The 12,937-nt window shown below is 47.1% G+C and overlaps 1 protein-coding gene across 1 annotated transcript in view; it reads right to left on the reverse strand.

Annotated features, from left to right (window-relative positions):
* The window catches only part of LOC8042045, a 38,639-nt gene that overhangs the window by 10,295 nt on the left and 15,407 nt on the right, over positions 1-12,937 (reverse strand). The gene's annotated exons all lie outside the window — the stretch shown is intronic.

Below are 12,937 nucleotides of genomic sequence, written 5' to 3' on the forward strand. Positions count from 1 at the left end.
CGAAATCCAGGAGTCTCCCAGGTAATGAGGTAAACTTGGCAGGTATGATATAGCAGTTGTGGCAGTTGCTACGGTAATCGCGGCGTGACTATTTCTGTTGCTCACGTGTTTGGGGCTTAACTCTACGGGCCATCCGCACCAATCCCGCGCCTCCGACGCATCGCGCGGCTCCCCCAACTCAGATCAGCATTGAAGAGGGACGAAGTTGTGCGGGAGCTACGCTTCGTAATTTTACAAGAAAAAAACAACCTGTGAAATACACCTTTTATGAAAAGTTTAGATTGGTATGTGCAGGCGTCGATTTTTACGGCTTATTTTAGACCGAGCCTGGGGGAGGCTCTGTCTATATAAATGTTAAAAAAAATCAAACTAATCCTATAGATAGGCCTTTAAATACAAAATTGAAAGTTCTCGGTCTATATAAATGTTAAAAAAAATCAAACTAATCCTATAGATAGGCCTTTAAATACAAAATTGAAAGTTGGAACAAATAATAAAAAAGAATATAATGTGTATAAAAACATCTACTTTATTAATAAATCCAATATTTAGTTAATTATGACATTGCACAATAATCGGGACCCAGAAAAGTCACCAGGCCTAAAGCAAGAACCTCGGCATGTTCCAGCAGGACAGAAGTCTAATGAGAATGATAGAACTGATGCTGACGACATGCAATAGATACGACACAGCACCCTAAGCACAGTATACAGAATATACACGTGACGCAACTGACAAACAAAGTCGGAGGTAAAAATAAAGCTTAAAGGGGCACCGACACATCAAAATCATATATTTTATTATTATCCGAAACAATTGAAAACGATGCCGGGACGTTACCGTAAAAAATTCGAAACTTGAGAATCGAGTATTTGTGAAGTAAAAAACAATTTCCAAATGCCGAATTCGAAGTTCCCACGCGATCCGCGCCAGTGCAGTGAGTCAAATTTTGCAGCCTCCAGCAACTCAACTTTCTTTCGGACCTCCGCTTCACGCTACGAAGCAGAGCGCCCTTGCCACCGTGACCCGAAGCGAGGAGGAGGTGAGCAGGTGGGATAGAAGGGCGCCGCCGCGAGAAAAATCTGGTTTCTTCCCCGACCCGCCGCTCACCCTCTGCTCGAGCGCCGCCAAGTTTTTCGAGAGAGGATACAAAACCAGGAAGCGACATCTCACCGAACTCCGATTTTTGGTATTTCAAAAAGAGGGGCCTAGTGCGTTCGCAATTGCGTTAAAAAACATGTTTTACGATTGCCGTTATTAAATGTTATAGAAATGTCGCCTACAAAGCTTTTAAATTTACGATTTTTGATGTCACCGATCAAAAGAAGCAAGGAGGTGAGCGGCGGGAGATATAAACGCCAAAAATAAAAAGGCGCGCGCACAAAAGATGTACAAAAGATGGCCATGGGTCAGGTGCGTATGCCTTATCCTTAGCCAACACAGGACAACCTCATAGAAGTGCTCACGGTGTCGTGCACTCTCCCACTCGCTAAGCAATGGCTTTACAGTATGCAGCTTGTTATTTACTTCTTTGTCCCATTCTTGCTGCTACTTCTCTCTTACACAATGCCTTAAAAGGCTGTGACAGTCTTTATATGGAATGTCATGTAGTTCGACTTCTTTGTCACCAGCAGAACTGGCTGCAAGGTCTGCTTCCTCATTACCCGGTATACCAACATGGCTTGGGACCCAGCAAAAGACTATTTCAATATTCCTTTTGGAAGCATCGATGATTTTATTCTGCAACTCTATGATTATTGGGTGTTTAGAGGTATTTAGTGATGAGAGCGCTCTCAGTGAACTAAGTGAATCAGTATAAACAACTGAATTCATGCTCTTCGTTTCTATAATGATTAACTGCCAGGCAGATACCACATAGTTCAGCCCGTAAAATAGTGGCTGTATATGCAATTCGTTGCGCATAGCGAACAGAGGGGCCAACCACGCGCATCTAACGAACGTTTCCGTCTTGGTGCCATCTGTGTAATACAAGCTGTGACCACTATTGCTTGAGGTACGAGGGTCATGGGCATTGTACAGCTCAGTCCAACCGAATCTGCTGCGGCTGCATTTCTTATACTAAAAGGTGGGATTACAGAGGGCTTGTTGTCAAAGGTGAGCTTATATCTTGTTTTTTCCGCAACCTTGCGTGCAGGATGCAGGGTGAATGAATGTATTCTAAGGGAATACATAAACCCCAAAGCAAACCTTCGCTTTTCCAGAGACCATTAATTTGTCTCTGCATAAAGGCTGGGGATAGGCGACGTGCGAAATGCACCTGTAGACAGTCGCAATCCCTGGTGATGAATGGGGTCAAGCATTCGAAGAGCAGAGGGCCTTGCCGATCCATATACACAACTACCATACTCGAGGCGTGAGCGAACCACCGAACTGTGAATTCGGAGAAGACAGACGATCAGAGCCCCGTGAGGTAAACAAAAGGACTTTAAGGATGTTTAGTGCTTTCTGGCATTTTACCTTAAGATACCTAATATGAGAAAGAAAGGACAGTTCACGATAAAAAATATGCCCTAGGAACTTCTGTTCTGGTTTTGTTGGAATTGGGAGTGGAGTGCATGGTCACCGATAGGTCTACTGTAGCTCCCCGTAAGCGAGAAAAACAAACACAAACTGTTTTTTCTGGTGAAAACCTAAAACCGTTTTGATCAGCCCACTTGAGCAGATTGTTTACTGCTAATTGGATCCTACGTTCACAAAAAGCAATGTTACAGGATTAGACGGATGGATATCTGAAGATCGTCAACGTAAGGTGAATACTGTACGGATGATGGGATGGCCCGGGCTATTGAGTTTATCTTTATTATAAAAAGGTTGACACTCAATACACCTCCCTGGGGAACGCTGTTTTCCTGGCAGAATTCTCTAGAGTAGGTAGTGCCTAATTTGACACGAAAGGTACGTATCGCCAAATAGCTTTTTACGAATGCTAGCATCCTGCCTCGAATGCCAGAGCTATACATATCTTGTAGGATGCCCTGCCGCCAGGCTGTGTCGTAAGCCTTTTCTAAATCGAAGAAGGCAGAGGCATAATGGAATAAAACAGCACGAAGATAGAAATAGGAAGAGACACACCAGACAGGACAGAGCGCTGACTCGCAATTACGGCTTCTTTACTCAACGAAAAAGAGAAAGAGAAAAAAGATAAAAATATACAGGAAAAGAAGAAGAAAAAGACATTACTGCACGCAATCACACGCGCACCTTTCACCCATTGTAGCTGACTACGGCACGTGCTGGACCCATTGTCAACTTCAGGAATTCCAGCTCCTTGCCTGACAACGCCACTGACGCTGCGCTGATACACTTTTTTCCTCTACTCTGGATGTGGAAGGCCTCCAGCACCTCGCGTGTCACTGTGTCCCTGTGTCGTCCCAAGATGGTGGTGGCTCTAAAAAACGGCTCGCACAGGCACTCTTTGCAGTGAACTGATAGGTGTCCTTCCACTGTCGCTCCGAGGGAGTACCTATGCTCGCGGAGCCTTTCATTCAGGCACCGTCCCGTTTGTCCCACGTAGGTGGAGCCGCACGAGAGGGGGATACTGTAGACTACTCCCGTGCCACATGGGACGAACGGCCTGGTGTGCTTCTTGCTACACTTGTTTCTGGCGATTCCCTCTGCCTTCGCATGAACTCTGGGGCAGATCTGGCTCATTTTTTGTGGTGCGGAGAAAACCACTGCGATTCCATATCGTTTTCCAACATTTTTTAAATTGTGGGAGATCCTGTGTAAGTACGGGATAACTACAGGTCGCTTGCGTTCCACATCCCGTTGTGTAGACTGGCTACCCTTTACTTTCTTTAGCAGTTTGCTTGCGACGTCTGTTTTATTCCATTATGTGCAACGATCACCAACTAGCCCAGCTTTCAACCTTAAGGCAGAGGCAGTACTGTTTATTTACGAAGGCCTCAGGGATAGTAGACTCCAAGCGGAAGAGATGGTCCAATGTAGATTGTGACGAACGGAAGCCACACTGATATTTATCAAGAATATTTTCTTTTTCTAAAAAGTACATAAGTCGCTTGTTAAGAATTCTCTCCAGAGTTTTGCTAAGACAGCTTGTTAGCGCTATTGGGCGGTAACTGAATGCACACGATGCATCCTTTCCAGGCTTTAGGAAAGGAATGACGGTTCCCACTCTCCAAAATGATGGAAATGTACTCTCCTGCCAAATGCGATTAAACAAATACAAAATTATGTCGAGTGTCGAAGGGTGAAGGTGAGTAAGCATATGGTAGTGAATTCCATTCGGTCCAGCAGACGTAGGTTTAGTTTCATGAAGTACCCGTTCCAGTTCATTCAGCGTGAGAGGTAAATTGTAAGCTTCTCTAGCTCCGCTGGATGTCCGCACAGATTGAAGTTCTGCTTGTCTCTTGTGCTTCAGAAAAGCAGCTGCAGAATTCTAAGAGCTAGAAACATGTTCAAAGTGTTTCCCAAGGAGATCTGCCAGTTGTTCTAGCAGTGATGTGATTGGCCTAACCCGTTTTGGAGCACCTTTCGGAGCAGCCAAAACATTGTTTTGGAGCAGCAAAAGTGGCATTTGGAGCAGCCAAAACAGTGTTTTGGAGAAGCAAAAGTGGCTTTTGGAGAAGCCAAAACAGTGTTTCGGAGCAGCCAAAACAGTGTTTCGGAGCAGCAAAAGTGGCTTTTGGAGAAGATATTCTTCGAGAAATAAAAATATTTGTTTTAAGTGCTGGACAAACGAAGGGCACTTTGCTCGCCGCAATAAATAAATTATGGTCAAGCTAGACCACCTGGGAGCCTTTCAACGTGTAACTGAAATGCCAATGACATGACACATTTTGCAGTGCTTCAGTTAAATTATACATATATGTGTACTCGCTACAGATAAATAAGAGCCAAACTGCACATATTAAAATTTATTTGAAAATGATCTGCTTAGTAGTTAATATCCCAGCAGTAGGTTTGACTAGTTATGTAATATAATAAATGGAAGCAGTCTCCGACTGATGAAACAAGTAACTACTGCAGAGAAAGGCAAAATTGTACACAAGACAAAGGTGCATTACTAGTCTTAGCGGGTGCTATTCTTTTCGTTTTTCAAAACATTCTGAAAGGCTGCTCCCAAGCCTCGCTTAGCCTTCGGCTAGTAATGAATGTCAACTTTCAATGTCTCCAAAGAGACATTGAGACATCCCATAAGTGTACAGTGCTGTAGGCGTTGCCGAGCGATTCTGAAAAACCGCTTTCTGCCGTTTCACTGGTTCCGGACATGCTAGGTTTTCGTCAAAAGTAAGCAAACGTAAAACAATGGATTGCAACTGTCCCAGCTGGTGCCTCTGTCAGGCAATCATATTCGCATGCACATGAGGGCAACTTGGCAGGCTTGCATGCAGTTGCACGTGCTTCGTCGCGCGAGCGGAGATGGCTGTTCGACCGAAACCATGCCACTCCGCTCCATTGCCAATTGGTTCCCAAAACTGCATGCAAAATGTAACTGTCCAGCGGGAGGCACTCACTTGATCGAATGACGTTTGAGCGAACGCCCATGTTTCACCGAACGACACTTTAGCGAATAGTCGGACGCCGCGAAGCGGCGTTTTCGGGTGGGCCAAATGGGTTCACATTTTTGTAATGAGCCGACGAAGACTGTCACCGCGAAGCGGCGTAAGTGCAGTGCGGCGGATGGGTTAACGCGCGCCCCTGTTATTCGCTAAAACGTCAATTCGCTCAAATGTCGCTGTTCGCTAAAATGTCATTCGCTCATGTGATATGGACCCATGAAACTGTCCAGCATACAACAAAAACGTCCAGCGGCACATGCTTAATAAGCGGGCAAACAAGGTACATGCTAAACACACACAAAAAACAGAACCTGAGCGCATCGATGCAAGACATCGCGAGTCAGGGTCAAAAAGCTCTTGGAGCGCTTTGCGCAACGACTGAACTCGAGACAAACAAGCGCGCTGTGCGGGTTCAGCGTGCATACATTGCCTTCTTTGTTTTAGCTCACTTCTCTACACTCACTTCCTTCCGCGGGAGATTTTTCACGTACCGGGATCCCTCTCAAAAACAAATCTACCGAGAGAAACCTAGGTAATCAATACTTCGACACAGCAAACTGAGTTAAAGAGGGATTCTTGTAGTAGCGTATGATTTAAAAAAAGAACAGGAATGTTGACGAACATGCGGCAGTTTTTAGATTTCAGTTTAGAAAGCGCCACATCTGCAGCAACGTGGGGACGGCAACGCCCGACGTTGTGCGACCACGGTGACTAGCAGGCAGAGACCAAATATAGTTTTCCAACGGCCGTTTGCTTTCAGGAGCGAGTGCTTCAGCTCACAAAGTAACTTGCGCCTCGCAAAAATGCAATTTTGTTTCACAGTATGACGGCATGGCTGGCCTGGTACCCGGTATGCTACCGTCGGAGCATCCAGACATGCCCGCGTCTATCGTTGAAAATGCTTTAAAAAGACGCGAGACCAGACGACGAGACAAGGAGGATAGAAGCGTAGGAGAGGGAATGACGACAGCCGTGTAGCCTCCACAAGCCATGCTCCCTTGACGCCTCGACTCTTTCTCATTTTCCTCCTTACTCTCCTCACTTACCACGCCAACGTGACCACATCACGTGACCGTCGCTAGCCTTCGTCTACCTATGGGGTACTAGAATACACCACAAGCCAGCCTTCGGTCTGATAAAACTTACCGGACGGAGTGCGCGCAAGCCTGCAAGGTGTCCTTATACAGTCAACCATCCATCTCACACGTGACATGTCATGTGCACCAATAGCCAGAGAGATCTACGGTCACGTTGGCCACAACATTGTTTAAACTTGTTATGGCTAGGCTTCACCAATATTGCAACATGCCCTCTCCTAGTACTTCTAACCTCCTTGCGACGAGAGCGCGAAACGAGAGACGGCGGGAAAAACCATGCAAGGACCGAATGGACCATTGATGCAGGATACTTTGTGTCGGGCAGACGCTTGCGCCACCTAGCTCACACATGCTCAATTATGGTACTCAGTTTAGTTTCGGTTTCGAAAAGCGACCAAAATTGGTCCTTTGGTGCAGGCTTGGCGCAGATTACTCTTATTTTGGCACAATGTGGCAGGATGTAGCAGGGTTAGTCCCTTGGCGCAGTTTGGCGCAATAGGCGTAGCAATCACATCACTGTTCTAAGCTTTCAGGGCACAGTCCGTTTTCAGAAAGAAGCGGTACTGAGTAAGCCCGGTAATGCCCACTGACTTTATGTACTCTGTCCCATACATCCTTGGTGGTGGCGGTGATATTAATAGAGGAAGCATAATCTTGGAAACTTCGACACTCTGAGACGTGGCACATGTATCTCACATGAGCCTCCATCCGCTTGAAACTGATGAGATTAGTCACTGTTGGGTAACGTCTAAATATGCCCCATGCTCTGTTCTGCTTTCTTCTTGACTTTTCACAGTCGGCATTCCACCACGGTTTAGGACGGCGGGGTAAGAGAGATGAAGTCATAGGGATAGCTAAAATTGCAGCATTGAGGATGTCGGCGCTAAGCAAATTGGTGACTTCATCGCTGGATATCGATGGGATGGGTTAAGCGATGTACAAGCGAGCTGGGTTGCCTGGCTGAAGACAGACCAGTTTGCTTCCTCAAACTTCCAACGGGGAGTTTATGTAGGCGCTGTAACAGGTGGGTTTAGTCAGTTCAGAATGATAGGAAAGTGATTGCTCCCACAGGGGTTAGGATTGACAGCCCAGGAAAACAAAGGAAACAATGTTGGATCGCAAAGAGACAGACCAATAGATGTAAAAGAATGAGTTGGGGGCACTAAAATAAGTAGACTCTGCTTTGTTCAGCAAGCATATAGCTGTAGAGGAAAGAAAACGCTCTATCATCGAGCCAAGTGTATCTGGTCTTCTACTACCCCGCGGGAGACAGGATAGCTTGGGGGAATGCAAAGCGAACAGACGGTTATTAAACAGTCCGACAGAACACAAACTGCCACAGCTTCTAGAGTGGTATTCAGCGGGACCTCAACACATGGAGTAGACGGCTGGACAACTATAGCTACTCCACCAGAACTGTGAAACAGAAGAGGTCTGTCCCTGCGAAAAACCTGAAAGCACCTTAGGATATTAGAGTGACTATTGTTTAAGCGTGTTTCCTGAAGACAAAATGCTATGGGGTGATGCTGGTCTAACAGAGAGTACACGTCGTCGTAGTTTCGAAGCAGTCCTCGACAGTCCCACTGCAGGAATGCTGCCATCATGCATGAAATAGAAGAAAGACCATGCATCTAGATCTTAAAATCAATTTTGATGCGGGGTGTATTTTTCTTTTTAGATGTATCCTTCGGCCTATCTGTGTTACCATAAGAGGTCGAAGCTAAGGACTCTGAGCTTGAGTGGGGCCTGTTGTCCCTGGACTTGGGCCCGCTCTTGTCCATCGGCTCGTCTGGGGCCGCCTCGGGCTGACCTCTAAGGGCCTGTGACCGCGACGGCCCACCGGGTTTTAGGGCGCCTTCAGAGGGTCGAGAAGGAAGTCCCCGACCTCGAGGCACCTGGGTTTTGGATGGCGCAGGGATTGAGGAACCCTGCGCTTGAATGGACCCCAAAGCGATAGGATCCACATTTCGTTTTGGGGTTAAAGTGGTTTGTGCCACTCCGGATGAGGTTAAGGGGGACTGAGGTCGTCCGTTGAAATCTGCGTTCCTGTTTACGCCGTCGACCGCGCCGGTCCCCTGCGCGTGGCCTCGGCATAAGAGCCTTGAGAAATAAAAGAATATCTTTTCCGTGCCTCTGGGTAAGAAATATTTTCTTTGGCCTTTAGTGAGAGAATTTCCTTCTCTCTCTTCCACAGGGGGCAGCTGCGAGAATATGCTGGGTGTGTTCCCTGGCAGTTGACGCAAAAATGGGTATTGCAGTGATGTGATTGACCTAAGCCGTATTGGAGCACCTATCGGAGCAGCCAAAACGGTGTTTTGGAGCAGAAAAAGTGGCCTTTGGAGCAGCCAAAACAGTGTGTCGGAGCACCAAAAGTGGCTTCTGGAGCAGCCAAAACAGTGTGTCGGAGCACCAAAAGTGGCTTTTGGAGCAGATATTCTTAGAAAAATAAAAATATTTGTTTTAAGTGGTGGATAAACGAAGGGCACTTTGCTCGCCGCAATAAATAAATTATGGTCAAGTTAGGCCACCTGGGAGTCTTTCAATATGTAACTGAAATGCCAATGGCATGACACATTTTGCAATGCTTCAGTTAAATAATACATATATATGTACACCTGCCGGCAATATGAAGGTGAACACCTTACCTGGTTTCTTGCCTGTTTTACGGCTCCCTAAAGCTATATTAACTCTCAACATTTCAAATGGTACGTGGCTTGGGGTCTAAACTTTCCGTTCTAGCCCTCTTCTGGAACAGAGCTTGTTCCAAAACTTGCAGGAGCGACAAAAACAAGAAGAGGGCTGTTCACCTTCATATCGCTCATAGATAAATGAGAACCAAACTGCACATACAAAAATTTATTTGAAAATGATCAGCTTAGTAGTAAATATCACAGCAGTAGGTTGACTAGTTATATAATATAATGGAAGCAGGTCTCCGACTGATGAAACACGCAACTACTGCAGAGCAATGCGAAATTGTACACAAGACAAAGGTGCATTACGAGACTTAGCGGGTGCTTTTCTTTTCGCTTTTCGAAACTTTCGACAAGGCTGCTCCAAGCCTCGCTTTGCCTACAGAATGAATGTCAACTTTCAATGTCTTCAAAAAAACATTGAAACATCCCAGAAGTGTACAGTGCTGTAGGCGTTGCCAAGGAATTCCGAAAAACCGCTTGCCGCCGTTTTACTGGTTCCTGAAAAGGCCCGATTTTCGTCAAGAGTAAGCAAACGTAACACAACGGATTGCAAGCGTTTTGGCTGGTGCCTCTGTCGTGCAATCACGTTCGCATGCACATGAGGGCAACTTCGGCAGGCTTGCAGTTACACATGCTTTGTCGCGCGAGCGGAGATGGCTGTTCGACCGAAACCGAAACCATGTCACTCCGCTCCTTTGCCAACTGGTTCCCAAAACTGTAAACAAAATGTAAGTCTCCAGCATACGACAAAAAAGTCCAGCGGAACGTGCTTGCAAGGCGTTCAAACAGGGTACACGTTAAACACACACAAAAAACGGAACCTGAGCGCATCGATGCAAGACATCGCGAGCCAGGGGCAAAAAGTTCTTGGAGCGCTTTGTGCAATGACTGAACTCGAGAAAAACAAGAGCGTATTGCGGGTTCAGCGTGCATACATTGCCTTCTTTGTTTTAGATCACTTCTCTTCACCAACTCTCTTTCGCGGGAGATTTTTCGCGTACCGGGGTCCCTCTCGAAAGGAAGCCTACTGAGAGGAACCTAGGTAATCAATACTTTGACACAGCAAACGCAGGTAAAGAGGGATTCTTGCAGTAGCGTATGATTTAAGCAACAACAGGAATGTTCATGAACATGCGGCAGCCCTTACATTTCAGTTTAGAAAGCGCCACGTGTGCAGCGACGTGGAGACAGCAACACCCGACGTTGCGCGACCACGGTGACTGACAGCCATAGACCAAATATAGTTTTCCTACGACCGTTGTTTTCAGGAGCGAGTGCTTCAGCTCACAGAGTAACTCCCGCCGCGCAAAAACGCGGTTTCGTTTCACAGAATGACGGCATGGCTGGCCTGGTACCCGGTACGCTACTGTCGGAGCATCCACACATGCCCGCGTCTATGTTTGAAAAAAAAATTTAAAAAGACGCGAGACGAGACTTACGAGCGCGAGAAACGAGAGACGGTGGGAAAAATCATGCAAGACCGGATGGACCATTGATGCAGGGTACTTTGTGTCGGGCGGCCGCTTGCGCCACCTAGCTCACGCATGCTCAATTATGGTACTCAGCTTAGTTTTGGTGTGGAAAGGCGACTAAAATTGCTCCTTTCGCGCAGGCTTGGCGCAGATTACCCATATTTTGGCAAAATGTAGCAGGATGTAGCAGGGTTAGCCCCTCGGCGCAGTTTGGCGCAATTGGCACAGCAATCACATCACTGGTATTGTTGCCACGGTTGTCGGAGGGGTGGTCAGTGCTTGCACATTTTGCACAGGTGGCTTTTCCTCTGCAGGTTAGTGACCCATGTCCAAAGCGCTGGCAGCGGAAGCAACGCCTTGGATTGGGGACGTAGGGGCGAACTTTGCAGTTGAGATACCCGGCTTTAACTGTGGAGGGGAGCGTCGTCGAGTTGAACGTTAGCACAATGTGTTTTGTGTCCCGTTCTTCACCGTCGCGACGGATAGTCATTCGTCGCACAGCGACCACCTCTTGATCTTGAAGTCCCTCAAGTATCTCGTCGGTAGATATTCCAAGTAGATCCTCTTCTGAGATGACAGCCTGCGTGCTGTTCAGTGAGCGATGTGGAGTCACTGATACTTTGTAATCTCCTACTTGGTTGAGTGCAAGAAGTGCTTTGCTTTGCTCAGCATTTGTGACCTCCACAAGCAGGTTGCCAGATGGAAGTTTTTTGGCTTTAAAAGACTTTTCAATTACATTTTCTAGGGTCTTTGTGACCAAGAACAGGGAAAGCTTTGCAAGTGGTTGATCTTTGTTCTCCGAGTGCATTACTAAAAATTTAGGAAAATTCATGCCTGGCAAGGTAAGGCTTGTTGATGTTGTCTCTTCAGTACGGGTCCTTTTTGGGGCCCGATCAAGGAAAGATTTAGCTTTGGTACCCATATGAATGGGAAAAGGATTTCGGCACCTGCGGTGTGCCGCCCACCATCGAGCCCAACTTAGGGAGTAGTCAGCAGCCCATAACAAAATGGGCTTTGCTGGAATCACTGATCTACTAGCACTTAACCAGGTGCTATACCCAAGTGTGGTTAGGATAAGGGTATCTGCCACCACACAAGGTTGGCCCTTGCCGCCAAAGAAGGTGAAAGTGAGGGAGCGAGAAGGGGAGAAAAGAGGGGATAGTAGAAGAAAAGGCGACTAGACTGAATCATCCTGGCCAAGCCTTACCAGGACTCCCGTCTACGAGAAGCGGGGGCCGAAGTGGTGTATTGCCTCACCCGGGGGGCCCCGAAGGGTCCAAACCTACCCCGGGCTCGGCTCAACCACCCAGGATGCCCTTTCCCCCAAACACGGGAAAGCCACACACAGCCAGACGTGGGCGGGCGAACCCGAATGGCTCGGGGTCCGTGGAGACGCCACTCTCCAAACACCTGCTTTCACAGGTGCCCCGCCCCCTGCGGGGATGCAGCACGGAGGCATGCGGAAGACACATTGAGTGATATCATTGGGAGCTTAAGACCCTAGTTTGTCTTAGCAGAGTAGCTGCCATCCCACTAATTAACTGTGTTTCTCGCGTCTTTTCTATCTTGACATCGCCGAAATCGTCTGGAAATTTAGACAATCTCTGCGTTCAACCCAGCAGGACACTAATCGGCCAGCGCAATTGAAGAGGAATCTCAATACTTCGTCTGCTTCAAGCCGATGGGACCAACCGAATAGCGTCAAAGAGTGACGTCGTGTTATTCGTCTATCTCGCTGTAAGCATCCTTTCATCGACTAAACCAATCAAGTGCCACGATGTCCCGTGACTTGCACTTTTAGTGTCTAAGTTTGTGGTTATATGTTTTCGAGCCTTTGACTGTGCCGATGAAAAAACCTACACGGTGAGTAAAGACGCCATTTTCCTTTCCTTCTACCTATCTGAAAAGTGGGGTAAACCAATAATAAAATGTTTTTATCCTTTGCTTCGCCTAAGCTCCTCTCGGCGCAGGTGTGGCGCAATTCTTAGCAAAAATGACACTTCGGCGCAAAATATAGCGGACTTTCATTCGTGGTGCAATCTGGCGTGAAGGCCCGTGGCACTTCTATCGCAGCTATACTGTTTCACCTTGCGACGGGCTGCAACGGATGCTGCTAGCCACATCGGACA

This window comes from Ixodes scapularis, unplaced genomic scaffold, assembly GCF_016920785.2.
Source record: "Ixodes scapularis isolate PalLabHiFi unplaced genomic scaffold, ASM1692078v2 PGA_scaffold0__279_contigs__length_252992795, whole genome shotgun sequence".
NCBI lineage: Eukaryota > Metazoa > Arthropoda > Arachnida > Ixodida > Ixodidae > Ixodes > Ixodes scapularis.